We start from the raw sequence: 15,144 nt of genomic DNA, 5'->3' as shown, positions 1-15,144 counted from the left end.
ACAGACAGACAGACAGACAGACAGACGGACAGACAGACAGACAGGCAGACAGACAGACAGACAGACAGATGGACAGACAGACAGACAGACAGACAGACAGACAGACAGACAGACAGACAGACAGACAGACAGACAGACGGACATCGCTAAATCGACTCAGAATTTAATTCTAGCCGATCCGTATACTAAAAGGTTTGTCTATGATTACTTCTTCTTAGCGTTACATACAAATGCACAAACTTATTATACCCTGTACCACAGTAGTGGTGAAGGGTATAAAAAACCTCGCCAAAAAAGCAGTGAAAATTTTCTTTTTGGATCCGGAAGTGGAGCAAAATTTGTACAGAAGCGATGAATTTAACATGGGCTTATCATAGGACGGACTTGCCATGAATTTGCATCACTTCTTAAGGTGTGATCCGAATTCAGTGTTTTTGTGATATTTTGTGATATGTTGCTAAATAAATAATTTATATAATTTTTATGATTTTTTTATACATTCAATCGCTTGTCTGACACGGTTGACTTCAAAAATTCGCAATTTTTCTAGAATTGATATTGCATTTTTTTCGACAAAATTTTAATAATTTGTGCCATTTTATTAATTCTTGCTCTGTTTTTAACATATTTGAAACAAACAAGTTAAAATTTCCCATTTAAATATGAAAAAAGCGAGTTATCAAAAATTTAATTAAAAGAACTCCATCTGTAGAAAATCTTTGTGAGGACATTTTTGGAAGTGCCTTTAGAAGAACTTCCAATTTTTTATACCCTCCATCATAGGATGGGGGTATATTAACTTTGTCATTCCGTTTGTAACACATCGAAATATTGCTCTAAGACCCCATAAAGTATATATATTCTGGGTCGTGGTGAAATTCTGAGTCGATCTAAGCATGTCCGTCCGTCCGTCCGTCCGTCCGTCCGTCCGTCTGTTGAAATCACGCTAACTTCCGAACGAAACAAGCTATCGACTTGAAACTTGGCACAAGTAGTTGTTATCGATGTAGGTCGGATGGTATTGAAAATGGGCCATATCGGTCCACTTTTACGTATAGCCCCCATATAAAGGGACCCTCAGATTTGGCTTGTGGAGCCTCTAACAGAAGCATATTTCATCCGATCCGGCTGAAATTTGGTACATGGTGTTGGTATATGGTCTCTAACAACCATGCAAAAATTGGTCCATATCGGTCCATAATTATATATAGCCCCCATATAAACCGATCCCCAGATTTGGCTTGTGGAGCCTCTAAGAGAAGCATATTTAATCCGATCCGGCTGAAATTTGGTACATGGTGTTAGTATATGGTCTCTAACAATCATGAAAAAATTGGTCGACATCGGTCCATAATTATATATAGCCCCCATATAAACCGATCCCCAGATTTGGCTTGCGGAGCCTCAAAGAGAAGCAAATTTCATCCGATCCGGCTGAAATTTGGTACATGATGTTGGTATATGGTCTCTAACAACCATGCAAAAATTGGTCCACATCGGTCCATAATTATATATAGCCCCCATATAAACCGATCCCCAGATTTGGTTTGTGGAGCCTCTAAGAGAAGCATATTTCATCCGATCCAGCTGAAATTTGGTACATGGTGTTGGTATATGGTCTCTAACAACCATGCAAAAATTGGTCCATATCGGTCCATAATTATATATAGCCCCCATTTAAGCCGATCCCCAGATTTGGCTTGTGGATCCTCTAAGAGAAGCATATTTCATCCGAATCGGCTGAAATTTGGTACATTGTGTTGGTATATGGTCTCTAGCAACCGTGCAAAAATTGGTCCACATCGGTCCATAATTATATATAGCGCACATATAAACCGATCTCCAGATTTGGGTTGCGGAGCCTCTAAGAGAAGCAACTTTCATCCGATCCGGCTGGAATTTGGTACATGGTATTGGTATATGGTCTCTAGCAACCGTGCAAAAATTGGTCCATATCGGTCCATAATTATATGTAGCCCCCATATAAAACGTTCTCCAGATTTGACCTCCGGAGCCTCTTGGAGGAGCAAAATTCATCCGATCCGGTTCAAATTAGGAACGTGGTGTTAGTATATGGTCGCTAACAACCATACCAAAATTGGTCCAATCACACAAAAATTGGTCCATATCGGTTCATAATCATGGTTGCCACTAGAGCCAAAAATAATATACCAAAATTTTATTTCTATAGAAAATTTTGTCAAAATTTTATTTCTGGAGAAAATTTTGTTAAAATTTTATTCGGTTCATAATAAAATTTTCATCATTGTCAAAATTTTATTTCTATAGAAAATTTTGTTCAAATTTTATTCGGTTCATAATCATGGTTGCCACTCGAGCCAAAAATAATCTACCAAGATTTTATTTCTATAGAAAATTTTGTCAAAAGTTTATTTCTATAGAAAATTTTGTTAAAATTTTATTTCTGCAGACATTTTTGTCAAAATTTTCTTTCTATAGAAAATTTTGTGAAAATTTTATTTCTATAGAAAATTTTGTTAAAATTTTATTTCTGTAGAAAATTTTGTTAAAATTTTATGTCTACTTTGTCAAACTAAATTATATACGTATTGGATCGATCTTTTTTGATTTAATATATACCACGTATGTACTTACATACAATTTAGAAGATGGTGTTAGGAGGTTTTAAGATACCTTGCCATCGGCAAGTGTTACCGCAACTTAAGTAATTCGATTGTGGGTGGCAGTGTTTAGAAGAAGTTTCTACGCAATCCATGATGGAGGGTACATAAGCTTCGGCCTGGCCGAACTTACGGTCGTATATACTTGTTTTTGTGTAATTTTAAGGACTCTTTGGCCACACGACAATATTTTTTCATTTTTTTTAATCTTTTTTCAGTTTGGAATCCACAATCAATAAAATTAAAATAAAATAATTTTTGTCTCAGGGTACATTTGCTTTAAATTTTACAATTTTTTCACAACAATAAAGAAAAAACAATTAATGAAAAAAATTTAAAGAAAAATATTTAAAATATTATAAACTTGACCTTTGGTCTAGCAATATTTTGTGACCCACCCTATAATAAGTGCATATGTAGGCACGTACTATAATTAAGTTTCATAGAATTATTTAAAAACTGATGGATTTTATATTTAGTAATTACACCCTCCACCATAGATGGGGGGGAGGGTATTTTAACTTTATCATTCCGTTTGTAACACATCGAAGTATTGCTCCAAGACCGCATAAAGTATATATACGAGTATTCTGGGTCGTGGTAAAATTTAGAGGTGTGCACGTGACTCGAAATTGTCGAGACTCACGAAAATTTTCGTGACTCAAGCGTGAGTCGTGAGTCACGCTCATGTCAACGGTGTGAGTGTGCATGAGCGTGATTAACAAACCAATATGTCGTGCGTGAGCGTGAGTCACGAAAACAATATCTTCGTGAGTGTGCGTGAGTAACGAATTACGCTCACGAAAATAATCCCGCTCTCCAACATAAAACGCTTAGAAGTTAAATTCATTTGCAATTTTAGTGACACCTAGGATGTTAAGAGTTTAATACCGCTCTCGATTTTAATCATGCTCATGATTTCAGACTCGTCCCTCAGGTAAATTACTCATAAAATTATTCGTGTGTCACAACATATTTCGTGAGTCACTGTATTTTTCGTAAGTCACGACATTTTCATGCGTGAGTGTGCGTGCACTGAAAAAAATATTGTCGTGAGGTCAAAGATTTCATGTCTTTAAAATACGAATGTAAATTTTGCTTAGCATAGAAGACGCATTTCTCTCATATAAAGTTGTTTTCCTTGTCTAAAAGTCGATAAACTTTTCAACGAAATCGTATTATCCTTACAATTAAGTGATTTCAGTTAAAAATGGGTATCATAACATAAAAGAAAAAATGGTTGGGCTAAGGTCAGCTCGACTTTAATAATTCAGAAAAATTCTTTAAATTTAATGGAATTGTCTTTAAATTTGTTATGTTTTTGCGTCTTGACTACAAAGCAAAAAATCGTTCAAATATAGGACATGTTTTTCAACATTTTATTTTGAAGACGTTTTTTTACTTGAAACAAAGCATAATTTCGAGTCTTAATTTGGAAAATAAAATTGTCGTTAAATCGTTTTTAAAGGACTTTGGTAGCATATGAAGAAAAAAAGCTGAAAAAGCGAAAAATTAAAATTTGCTTCCTAGAAGCAACTACACAAAACCCAAATTTAAAAGAGAATTGTGTCTTAAAAGTATCCTTACTTGTATTTTCCGCTTCTTTGGTTCGGAATCAATACCAAAATTTTTAAAGTAAAGACAAAATCTTTGGAACCGGACATGCTTTTTTTTCAGTGTGAGTACAAGTTTTATTTTCGTGAGTGTGCGTGAGATCTACCAAACAATATCGTGCGTGAGTAACATATTTCCGTCGTGAGTGTGCGTGAGTAAAATATTACTCACGTACACACCTCTAGTAAAATTCTGAGTCGAGCGTGTCCGTCCGTCCGTCCGTCTGTTGAAATCACGCTAACTTCCGAACGAAACAAGCTATCGCCTTGAAACTTGGCACAAGTAGTTGCTATTGATGTAGGTCGGATGGTATTGCAAATGGGCCATACCGGTTCACTTTTACGTATAGCCTCCATATAAATCGACGCTCAGATTTGGCTCGCGAAGGCTCTTAGAGGAGCAAACTTCATCCGATCCGGCTGAAATTTGGTACATGGTGTAAGTATATGGTCTCTAACAACCATGCAAAAATTGGTCCACATCGGTCCACAATTATATATAGCCGCCATATAAACCGATCCCCAGATTTGACCTCCGGAGCCTTGTGGATAAGAAAATACATACGTGGTTTTAATATATGGCCTCAAACACCAATCCAAAAATTGGTCGAAATCGGTCCATAATTATATAGAGCCCCCTAATAAACCGATCCCCAGATTTAACCTCCGGAGCCCCCTGGAAGAGCAAAATTCATCCGCTCCGGTTGAAATTTGATACGTGATGTTACGATATGGTCTCTAACAATCATGCAAAAATTGGTCCACATCGGTCCATAATTATATATAGCCCCCATATAAACCGATCCCCAGATTTGGCTTGCTGAGCCTCTAAGAGAAGCAAATTTCATCCGATCCGGCTGAAATAATTATATATAGCCGCCATATAAACCGATCCCCAGATTTGGCTTGCGGAGCCTCAAAGAGAAGAAAATTTCATCCGAATCGGCTGAAATTTGGTACATAGTGTAAGTATATGGTCTCTAATGACCATGCAAAAATTGGTCCACATCGGTCAATAATTATATATAGCCCCCATATAAACCGATCCCCAGTTTTACTTGCGGAGTCTCTAAGAGAAGCAAATTTCATCCGATCCGGCTGAAATTTGGTACATGATGCAAGTATATGGTCTCTAATGACCATGCAAAATATGGTCAACATCGGTCCATAATTATATATAGCCGCCATATAAACCGATCACCAGATTTGACCTCCGGAGCCTCGTGGAAGAGCAAAATTCATTCGATTCGGTTGAAATTTGGTACGTGATGTTAGTATATTGGATCCAACAACCATGCCGGAATTGGTTCATATCAGTCCATAATTATATATAGCTCCCATATAAACCGATCCCCAGATTTGACCTTCGGTGTCTTTTGGAGAACCAAAATTCATCCGATCTTGTTGACATTTTGTACGTGGTATTTAACAGCCATTCCAAAAGTGGTCCATATCAGTCCATAATCATATATAGCCCCCATATAAACCGATCCCGATATTTGGTTTTGGAGCCTTTTGGAGGAGCAAATTTCATTCGATACATTGTGCTAGTATATGGCCGTTAACAACCATGCCTAATTAGGTCCATATCGGTCTATAGTTATATTTAGCCCTCAGATAAATCGATCCCCAATCACACAAATCAAGTTCATAATTGTATATAGCCCCCACATAAGCGACCCCCATATTTCAATTCTGGCTCTCTACGTATCATGCAAAAAGTCCATATCGATTCGTAATTATTAGTAGACTTATCTATACATAACTTTTTTGTCTAATATATACCACGTATGGACTAACTAACAATTTAGAAAACGATGTTAAGAAGTTTTAAAATAACACAACCCAAGTAATTCAATTGTGGATGACATTCTTTCGTAGAAGTTTCTACGCAATCCATGGTGGAGGGTACATAAGATTCGGCCTGGCCGAACTTACGGCCGTATATACTTGTTTACTTTTTTATTTACATCCCAGTTACTACATTTCAAAATGAATTGTAGGGTTTTTTTTCCTGTATCGTTTGATAGCGTGAATGGGAATTCCCCTTTTCTCAACTCTCTCCCTCTCCCTCATTTCATCAATAAAAAAAATCCCACATGGCCTTTGTCTATAGATGCAATTGCAGTTTTGCAATTTATTCAAACATATGACTGCCCCCATATGTGCATGTATATACCATACATCAATAATTATGAATAAATATAACCTCAATATATTTTACCTAGTTTTTTTTGCTCGGTTCGTGTTTTTTTCTCGGTTTTTGTTTTACAAAAACCCAAATAAATAAATAAATAACAATAAAAATAACCGCAGTCACCAACAATCAAACCCAAAGATAAATAACTGCTAACGAATTTCAGTAACAAACTGAATTGTGTCACTTTTTCCACCTAGCACAAATGTAAAATGCACAGAAAAAAAAAACAAATCATTGGATAAATAAAATGACATAGCGAATGAACAAATTAATATTATGAAAACAGAAAAGATTATAGCAATTCACATAACATTATTGTCCATTGTAAATACTTATTTTATTTATATTTATAATGAAGTTAATTTTTGTTATATTTATTTGTTTATTTTGTTCAACATGACTTTTCTCATTAAAAGTTTTTTTGTTTTTTTTTTTTCGTTATAAATATTAGCCAGAAATGAAATACCAAGAGATTTTTGTTGGTGAAACAGAAGAATGGAAGGTAGGAAGGAGTTTTTGCACATATTGAAATATGAAATGTTATCTACAAAAAAAAAACTTTTTTTATGGGAAAAGAAGTATATATGGACGAAAGTTTGGCCAGGCCGAATATTATGTATTGCATAAAAATTTCTACTAAAGAATGTCATCCACAATTGAAGTTCTTGGGTTGTGGAAACACTTGTCGATGCCAAGGTATCTTAAAACTTTTTATCGTCTAAATTGTAAGTTAGCCCACGTGGAGTCTATATGACATTAAAAAGGTAGATCAAATACCCAAGTAAGCCAACTTAGTTCTTGATCAGTTAATATAGAAGAGTTTATAAATAATTATAAACCGATATGAACCAATTTCCCTATAGCAAATAGAGCGCCAAATTTCAACTCGATCGGTTAAAATTCTTTGCTCCATGACTAACATCACGTACAAAAAATGTGCTTTTCCAGGAGACTCAAGAAGTAAAGTCTGGCGATCGCTATTCATGGGGGGTATATATACTTGTGGACCGATATGGTCCTAATTTGCATGGTTGTTAGAGGGCATATCGTTACATTACGTTCCAAATTTCAATCGGATCGGACGAAATCACCTTCACCAATAGAGTCTGTAGCCAAATCTAGGGATTGGTTGATATGTAGGTTATATAAAATTTTGGACAAATTTCTGCATGGTTTAGAGGCTAACACCACGTAAAAAAATTCAAGAGGATGGGATGAAATTTGCATCTCCTGTAAACTCCAGAAATCAAATCTCGTGACCAGTTTATATGGGGGCTATACATAATTATGGACCGATATAGACCAATTTTTCAGTGTTTTTAGAGGGAATATCCTAACCACCTACCAAATATCAAACGAATAAGATGCATTTTGGATACCCATGGAGGTACGGAAAACAAATCTAGGGATCGGTTTCTATATGGACCAATTATTGCTAGGTGGATAGAGGCCATATATCGGAACGAAAGAAAAAAATCTGATGATCGGTCTATATGATCATATATATAATATGAAACGATATGGATCAATTTTTATATGGTCGTTAGCGGGCATAAACGTACATCATGTATCAAATTTCAACCGGGTTGGATGCAATTTGCTCTTGCCACAGGATCCGTAAGGTAAATCTGGGGATCGGTTTAAATAGGGCCTATATATAATTATTGACCGATAAAGGTCAATTTTTGCATGGTTGTTAAAGGCCATAGACAAACACCACAACCGGATCAGATGAAATTTTCTCCTCCAAGAAGCTCCACATTCCAATTCTGGGGATCGGTTTATATCGGGCCTATACCTAAAAGTCCGATGGTCTCATATCGAACCTTTTGCAATTCTTCAGACCCCAAATGATAAGTACGGTTGCCACTCGTACCAAAAATAATATACCAAAATTTTACTAAAAATCTACCAAATAAAAAAATTGTTATTATGAAGTTTTTGATCAAAATTTTGTGGTTAGTATGACAAAATTTTTTTCTTCGAATGTTTAATAATTTTATTTTAGTTATTTCATTTACTACTTCTACAAAAATGGGAGAACATAGAAAATTTTCTCAAAAAATTTTTTTTTTGTAAAAATTTTAGTTCTTTAGAAACTTTTATCAAAATTTTATTTCTGTAAAAAATTTTGTCTATATTTTATTCCTATAGAAAATTTTGTTAAATTTTATTTCTAAAGGAAATTTTTTAAAATTTTATTTGTAAAGAAAATTGTCTCAAAATTTTATTTATAAAGAAATTTTTGTAAATTTTCATTTCTAAAAAAATGTTGTTAAAATTTTATTTTTATAGATATTTTTCTCTAAATTTTATTTTTATAGATATTTTTCTCTAAATTTTATTTTTAAAGAAAATTTTGTCAAAATTTTATTTCTATAGAAAATTTTGTCTATATTTTATTCCTATAGAAACTTTTGTCTAAATTTTATTTATAAAAAAAATTTTGTCGAAACTTTATTTCTACAGAAATTTTTCTAAAACTTTTGTTTCTGTAGAAAATTTTGCCAAAAGTTTATTTTAGAAGGAAATTTGGCCTAAATTTTTATTTCTATAGAAAATTTTGTCAAAATTTTATTTCTATAGAAAATTTTGTCTAAATTTTATTTTTAAAGAAAATTTTGTCTAAATTTTATTTTTAAAGAAAATTTTTTCTAAATTTTATTTTTAAAGAAAATTTTGTCGGAACTTTATTTCTATAGAAATTTTTCTCAAAATTTTATTTCTAAACAAAATTTTCTCAAAACATTATTTCTAAACAAAATTTTCTCAAAATTTTATTTCTGTAGAAAATTTAGTCAATATTTTATTCCTATAGAAAATTTTGTCTAAATTTTATTTTTAAAGAAAATTTTGCCGAAACTTTATTTCTATAGAAATTTTCTCAAAATTTTCAAGAAAATTTTGCCAAAAGTTTATTTTGGAAGGAAATTTTACCTAAATTTTTATTTCTATAGAAAATTTTGTCAAAATTTTATGTCTATAGAAAATTTTTTCTAAAATTTTATTTCTATAGAAAATTGTTAAAATTTTAAAATTTTTTGTAAAAATTTTCTTTCTAAAGAAAATTTTGTTGAAATTTTATTTCTAAAGATAATTTTGTCAAACTTTATTTCTATAGAAATTTTTCTCAAAATTTTATTTCTATAGAAAATTTTGTCAAAAGTTTATTTTGGAAGGAAATTTTGCCAAAATTTTTATTTCTATAGAAGTTTTTTCAATATTTTATTTCTCTAGAGAATTTTCTCAAAATTTGATTTCTGAAGAAAATTTTGTTAAAATTTTATTTCTAAAGAAAATTTTCTTAAAATTTTATTTCTAAAGAAAATTTTCTTAAAATTTTATTTCTAAAGAAAATTTTCTTAAAATTTTATTTCTAAAGAAAATTTTCTTAAAATGTTATTTCTAAAGAAAATTTCGTCGAAATTTTATTTCTATAGAAAATGTTGTCTAAATTTTATTTTTAAAGAAAATTTCGTCGAAATTTTATTTCTACGGAAATTTTTCGCAAAATTTTATTTCTATAGACAATTTTGTCAAAAGTTTATTTTGGTAGGAAATGTTGTCTAAATTTTTATTTCTATAGAAAATTTTTTCAATATTTTGTTTCTATAGAAAATTTTGTCGAAATTTTATTTCAATAGAAAATTTTGTCAAAATTTGATTTCTATAGAAAATTTTGTTAAAATTTTATTTCTGTAGAAAATTGTCTCAAAATTTTATTTATATAGAAAATGTTTTCAAAATTTTATTTCTATAGAAAATTTTGTCAATTTTTTATTCCTATAGAAAATGTTGTCAAAATTTTATTTCTATAAAAAATTTCCTCAAAATTTTATTTCTATAACAAATTTCCTCAAAATTTTATTTCTATAGAAAAATTTTTCAAAAGTTTATTTTGGTAGGAAATTTTGTTAAAATTTTATTTCTATAGAAATTTGGTCAAAATTGTATTTCTATAGAATTTTTGGTCAAAATTTTATTGCTAAAGAAAATTTTATCAAAATTGTATAAATAACATTTTTTTGTCTTTCTATAGAAATTTTTGCTATTTCTCGAAAATTTTCTTAAAATTCTATAAAAAAAAATATGTAATACTTCTTAGTAGGAGAGGAATATTTTGCAAGAGTGCGACCAATCTACCAAGTAGTAGAAGTCAAGTTTTTGCAGTCCTTGATTGTAGTCCTAATTATTTTTATAATTTTTTTTTTTAAAGTAAATTTAATGTAATTCTTTATTTTGAGTATCCCTGTAACCGTATATGGCCATTTCGGCTTGGTTGTAAAATGATTTAAATAAATAACAAGTATATACGGCCGTAAGTTCGGCCAGGCCGAATCTTATGTACCCTCCACCATGGATTGCGTAGAAACTTCTACGAAAGACTAAAGACTTGAATATCATATACTACCACCACGTACCAAATTTCAACCGAATGGGAAGAATACGTAAAAGTGGACCGATATGGCCCATTTGCAATACCATCCGACCTACATCAATAACAACTACTTGTGCCAAGTTTCAAGTCGATAGCTTGTTTCGTTCGGAAGTTAGCGTGATTTCAACAGACGGACGGACGGACGGACGGACATGCTCAGATCGACTCAGAATTTCACCACGACCCAGAATATATATACTTTATGGGGTCTTAGAGCAATATTTCGATGTGTTACAAACGGAATGATAAAGTTAATATACCCCCCATCCTATAGTGGAGGGTATAAAAAAAATAAAAAATACACCATTTTTGTTAGAATATATGCCATTCGTTGCTAGGTCGTGAAGAAATTTTGAGTTGATCTAGCAATGTTTGCCTGTCCGTCTTATCAGCTTCGTAGTTGGCACAGGTAGTTGCAATGGGTTGCATGCCCGCCTTTCATGCAAATGGTTCAGTCCCAATTTCGAGTAGACACTAAAAAGCTGGAGCAGTGGCTTATCTCCTCTCAGTTATACTGTTGATATTTTCATAAATTTAGATATTTTATTAATTATGTTAGATTAGGTTAGGTCAGGTTAGGTATAACGGTAGCCCGTTTTGTACGGCTCACAAGTGGTGAATTTTCCTCATTTCAATGAGTACTCCCCGATTCTGTATTTAGCTCAACGACAAGGGACCTCCTTTTTATAGCCGAGTTCAAGCGGCGTTTCACGTTACTTATGTTAGACAAGCTATTAAACACTCAGAAATTTCATTAGCATTACTGAGATGGGATAATTCACCGATGAAAAATTTGTTGGCGTTTATTCGAAACTGACCTTTGTACACGGACGAGAAAGACTGTTTTTCATATGTTTGGGTGTAAAACTTATAAGTTTGGAAATCAAATTTTTTAACAAAATATTTTTAAGGGCAAGCCTATAATGTTCATAAACTAGCATAACATGTTTGGGACATATATGTTAATATGTTAGAACATATTATGTTTGGGATATAAAGTGTTTGTAAATATAATATGCTTAAATGCAAACATATATTAATTTAGAAATAGCATAAAAACATATATATGTTTAGAAAGAGAGACCTAGAGAGTATGCTGCAAGTAAAATAATGGAAGTAACCAATTGGCGTCTTAAAAATATATCCACACAAAGAAAATTTCATTAAAATTGTTTACAACCAGTGTATGCCCTAAGGTGAAACATAATATGTTTGAATAGTACAAACAATATTTTGTTTGGACTAATCCTGAAAATATATATGCTTGAAGCAAAATGTGTTTGGGGTATATGTTATAGAAGCGATTTTTACACCCTGTGCCACACTGTGGAACAGGGTATTATAAGTTAGTGCATATGTTTGTAACACCCAGAAGGTGACGAGATAGACACATGGTGTCTTTGGCAATAATGCTCAGGGTGGGTCCCTGAGTCGATATAACCATGTCCGTCTGTCCGTCTGTCTGTGAACACATTTTTGTGATCAAAGTCTAGGTCGCAATTTAAGTCCACTCGCCTTCAAATTTGGCACATGTTCCTAATTTGGGTCAGAATAGAACCCTATTGATTTTGGAAGAAATCGGTTCAAATTTAGATATAGCTCCCATATATATCTTTCGCCCGATATGCACTAATATGGACCCAGCTGCCAGAGTTTTATACCGATTTGCTTGAAATTTTGTACAAACATAACATTTAGTCGTATAGTCAAGTTTGCAAAATTTGATTGAAAGCGGTTCAGATTTAGATATAGCTCCCATATATATCTTTCGCCCGATATGGACTTATATGGCCCCAGAAGCCAGAGTTTTATACCGATTTGCTTAAAATTTTGTACAAACATAACATTTAGTCGTATAGTTAAGTGTGCAAAATTTGATTGAAATCGGTTCAGATTTAGATATAGCTCCCATGTATATCTTTCGCCCGATATGGGCTAATATAGCCCAATTTGGTTGAAATTTTGCACAGGGAGTAGATTTAGCATTGTAGCTATGCGTGCCAAATTTGGTTGAAATCGATTCAGATTTAGATATAGCTCCCATATATAGCTTTTGCCCGATTTACACTCATATGACCGCAGAGGCCAAGTTTTTGCTCCGATTTAGTTGAAATTTTGCACAGAAAGTAGAATTAGTATTGTAGCTATGCGTGCCAAATTTGGTTGAAATCGGTTCAGATTTAGATATAGCTCCCATATATATCGTTCGCCCGATTTACACTCATATGACCACAGTGGCCAATCTTTCACTCCGATTTAATTGAAATTTTGCACAGGGAGTAGAATTGGCATTGTAGCTATGCGCGACAAATTTGGTTGAAATCGGTTCAGATTTGGATATATCTCCCATATATAGCTTTCGCCCGATTTACATCCATATGACCACAGAGGCCAATTTTTAACTCCGATTTAGTTGACATTTTGCACAGGGAGTAGAATTAGCATTGTCGCTATGCGAGCCAAATTTGGTTGAAATCGGTTCATATAGCTCCCATATATATGTTTTTCTGATTTCGACAAGAATGGTCAAAATACCAACATTTTCCTTGTAAAATCGCCACTGCTTAGTCGAAAAGTTGTAAAAATGACTCTAATTTTCCTAAACTTCTAATACATATATATCGAGCGATAAATCATAAATAAACTTTTTCGAAATTTCCTTAAAATTGCTTCAGATTTAAACGTTTCCCATATTTTTTTACTAACATTGTGTTCCACCCTAGTGCATTAGCCGACTTTAATTTTGAGTTTATAGATTTTGTAGAAGCCTATCAAATTCTTCCAGATCGAGTGATATTTAAATGTATGTATTTGGATAAACCTTTATATATAGCCTCCAACACATTTGACGGATGTGATATGGTATCGAAAATTTAGATCTACAAAGTGGTGCAGGGTATAATATAGACTTTAGATTTTCCTTACTTTTTTTTTTTTTTTTTTTTTTTGACATTGGTCAGTATCAAGGGTTGACTAGGATATTGTAAATAGTGAACACCTGTAGTCTAATCGTTTCGAGTAATTAATGGACATTGTTTTCTTCTCCATGTGGTCGTGACAGGAAGTATTCCCTATGTCATGGAATTACATAAAATTAAAGCCATTAACATATTTCGTTGGGTAATTCTTACAACTTATACCAATTTCTTTATCAAAACTTCCCACAAGGAAAAGCATATAAGGATTCTCAAAATATTTAACAAAATATATTTCTATGATTATTTTTAAAGTCTTTTTATTTCTTACAAAATTTATTATAATCCTTATTGATAAAAACTATCATTGCTTTATATTTACTTTTCTCCTTTGTTTTATTGTGGCATTTTTTTTTCTCCATATAGAATCGATGTAGCTGCAAATTAGTTTTTCTTTTTCGGCTTTTTCCTTTTTCTTTGACCTTTTCGTATATGCAAACAAGTATGAAACACTACACTTCTTCGTTTTTATTTCTTTTCGGATATTCTTAGGAAACAATTTTCATAAGATTTCTTTAATTTTACTTTCATTGCTATTTCATAAGAAGAAATTCGTATTCACTGTGTAGGCTCCGAGCCATAAGGACCGAGGCTAGAAGCTCTATGGACGAAACGAATATACACGATACCGGTTACGATTTTTTTTTGCTCGGCTTTCTTTTTCGCACTCACAAATTTACTTTCGAAGAGGTTTTTCTTTGGCTAATAAGCAAAAAACAAACTTAAGGTGTAAAAAACTCACTAGGAATAATTGCTAAATTTTTGCCACATGTTTGTATTTTGGGAAAATAATTTTTTCAAGGATTTTGCTTACAATTTTTTTGTAGATTTTTTTTTTTCGTTTTTATTATGAACTTTACGATTTACTTTTCGATATTACAGTAAATTTTCTTTTTGTTTTTCCACCAAAAAATGTCGCACACTCACACTGACAGACAGTTAAATGGTATCCCGTATATTTCGACCGTACCCGCGGGATCGCAAACTCTCACTAAATACAAAATTTTATGATACAGACAGAGATGAATGCCCATTCGTTTTGTGACGAACAAAACCGCACATACTAAATTCCATATAGTAGTCAAGGCTCTCTGACAACCAACAGCATCAACAACATCATCGTCATCATCATAGACGTAATCATCATTTGTGCCACTGTAAAATGGCAAAGTGTAGTAACCACCCAAACAAATAAGCCAGTGACTGTTACAAGCTCACACAGCCAAACGAGTCGAAAGAGAGAGAAAAAGCGAGAGAAAATCATCTTCGTCATCAT

The 15,144-nt window shown here is 32.6% G+C and overlaps 1 protein-coding gene across 5 annotated transcripts in view; it reads right to left on the bottom strand.

The window, feature by feature from the left end:
- side-VIII (sidestep VIII) overlaps window positions 1–14,838 on the bottom strand; it is a 431,976-nt gene extending 417,138 nt beyond the window's left edge. For all 5 annotated transcript variants that reach the window (XM_075310736.1, XM_075310739.1, XM_075310738.1 and 2 more), the window contains exon 1: window positions 14,191–14,838. The gene's annotated coding sequence lies outside the window, so the exon portion shown is untranslated. The remainder of the gene's footprint in view (window positions 1–14,190) is intronic.
- Window positions 14,839–15,144: the final 306 nt, after the last annotated feature.

The sequence above is a fragment of the Haematobia irritans genome, chromosome 5 (assembly GCF_050003625.1).
Source record: "Haematobia irritans isolate KBUSLIRL chromosome 5, ASM5000362v1, whole genome shotgun sequence".
NCBI lineage: Eukaryota > Metazoa > Arthropoda > Insecta > Diptera > Muscidae > Haematobia > Haematobia irritans.
This window is presented reverse-complemented; position numbering and strand designations above follow the sequence as displayed.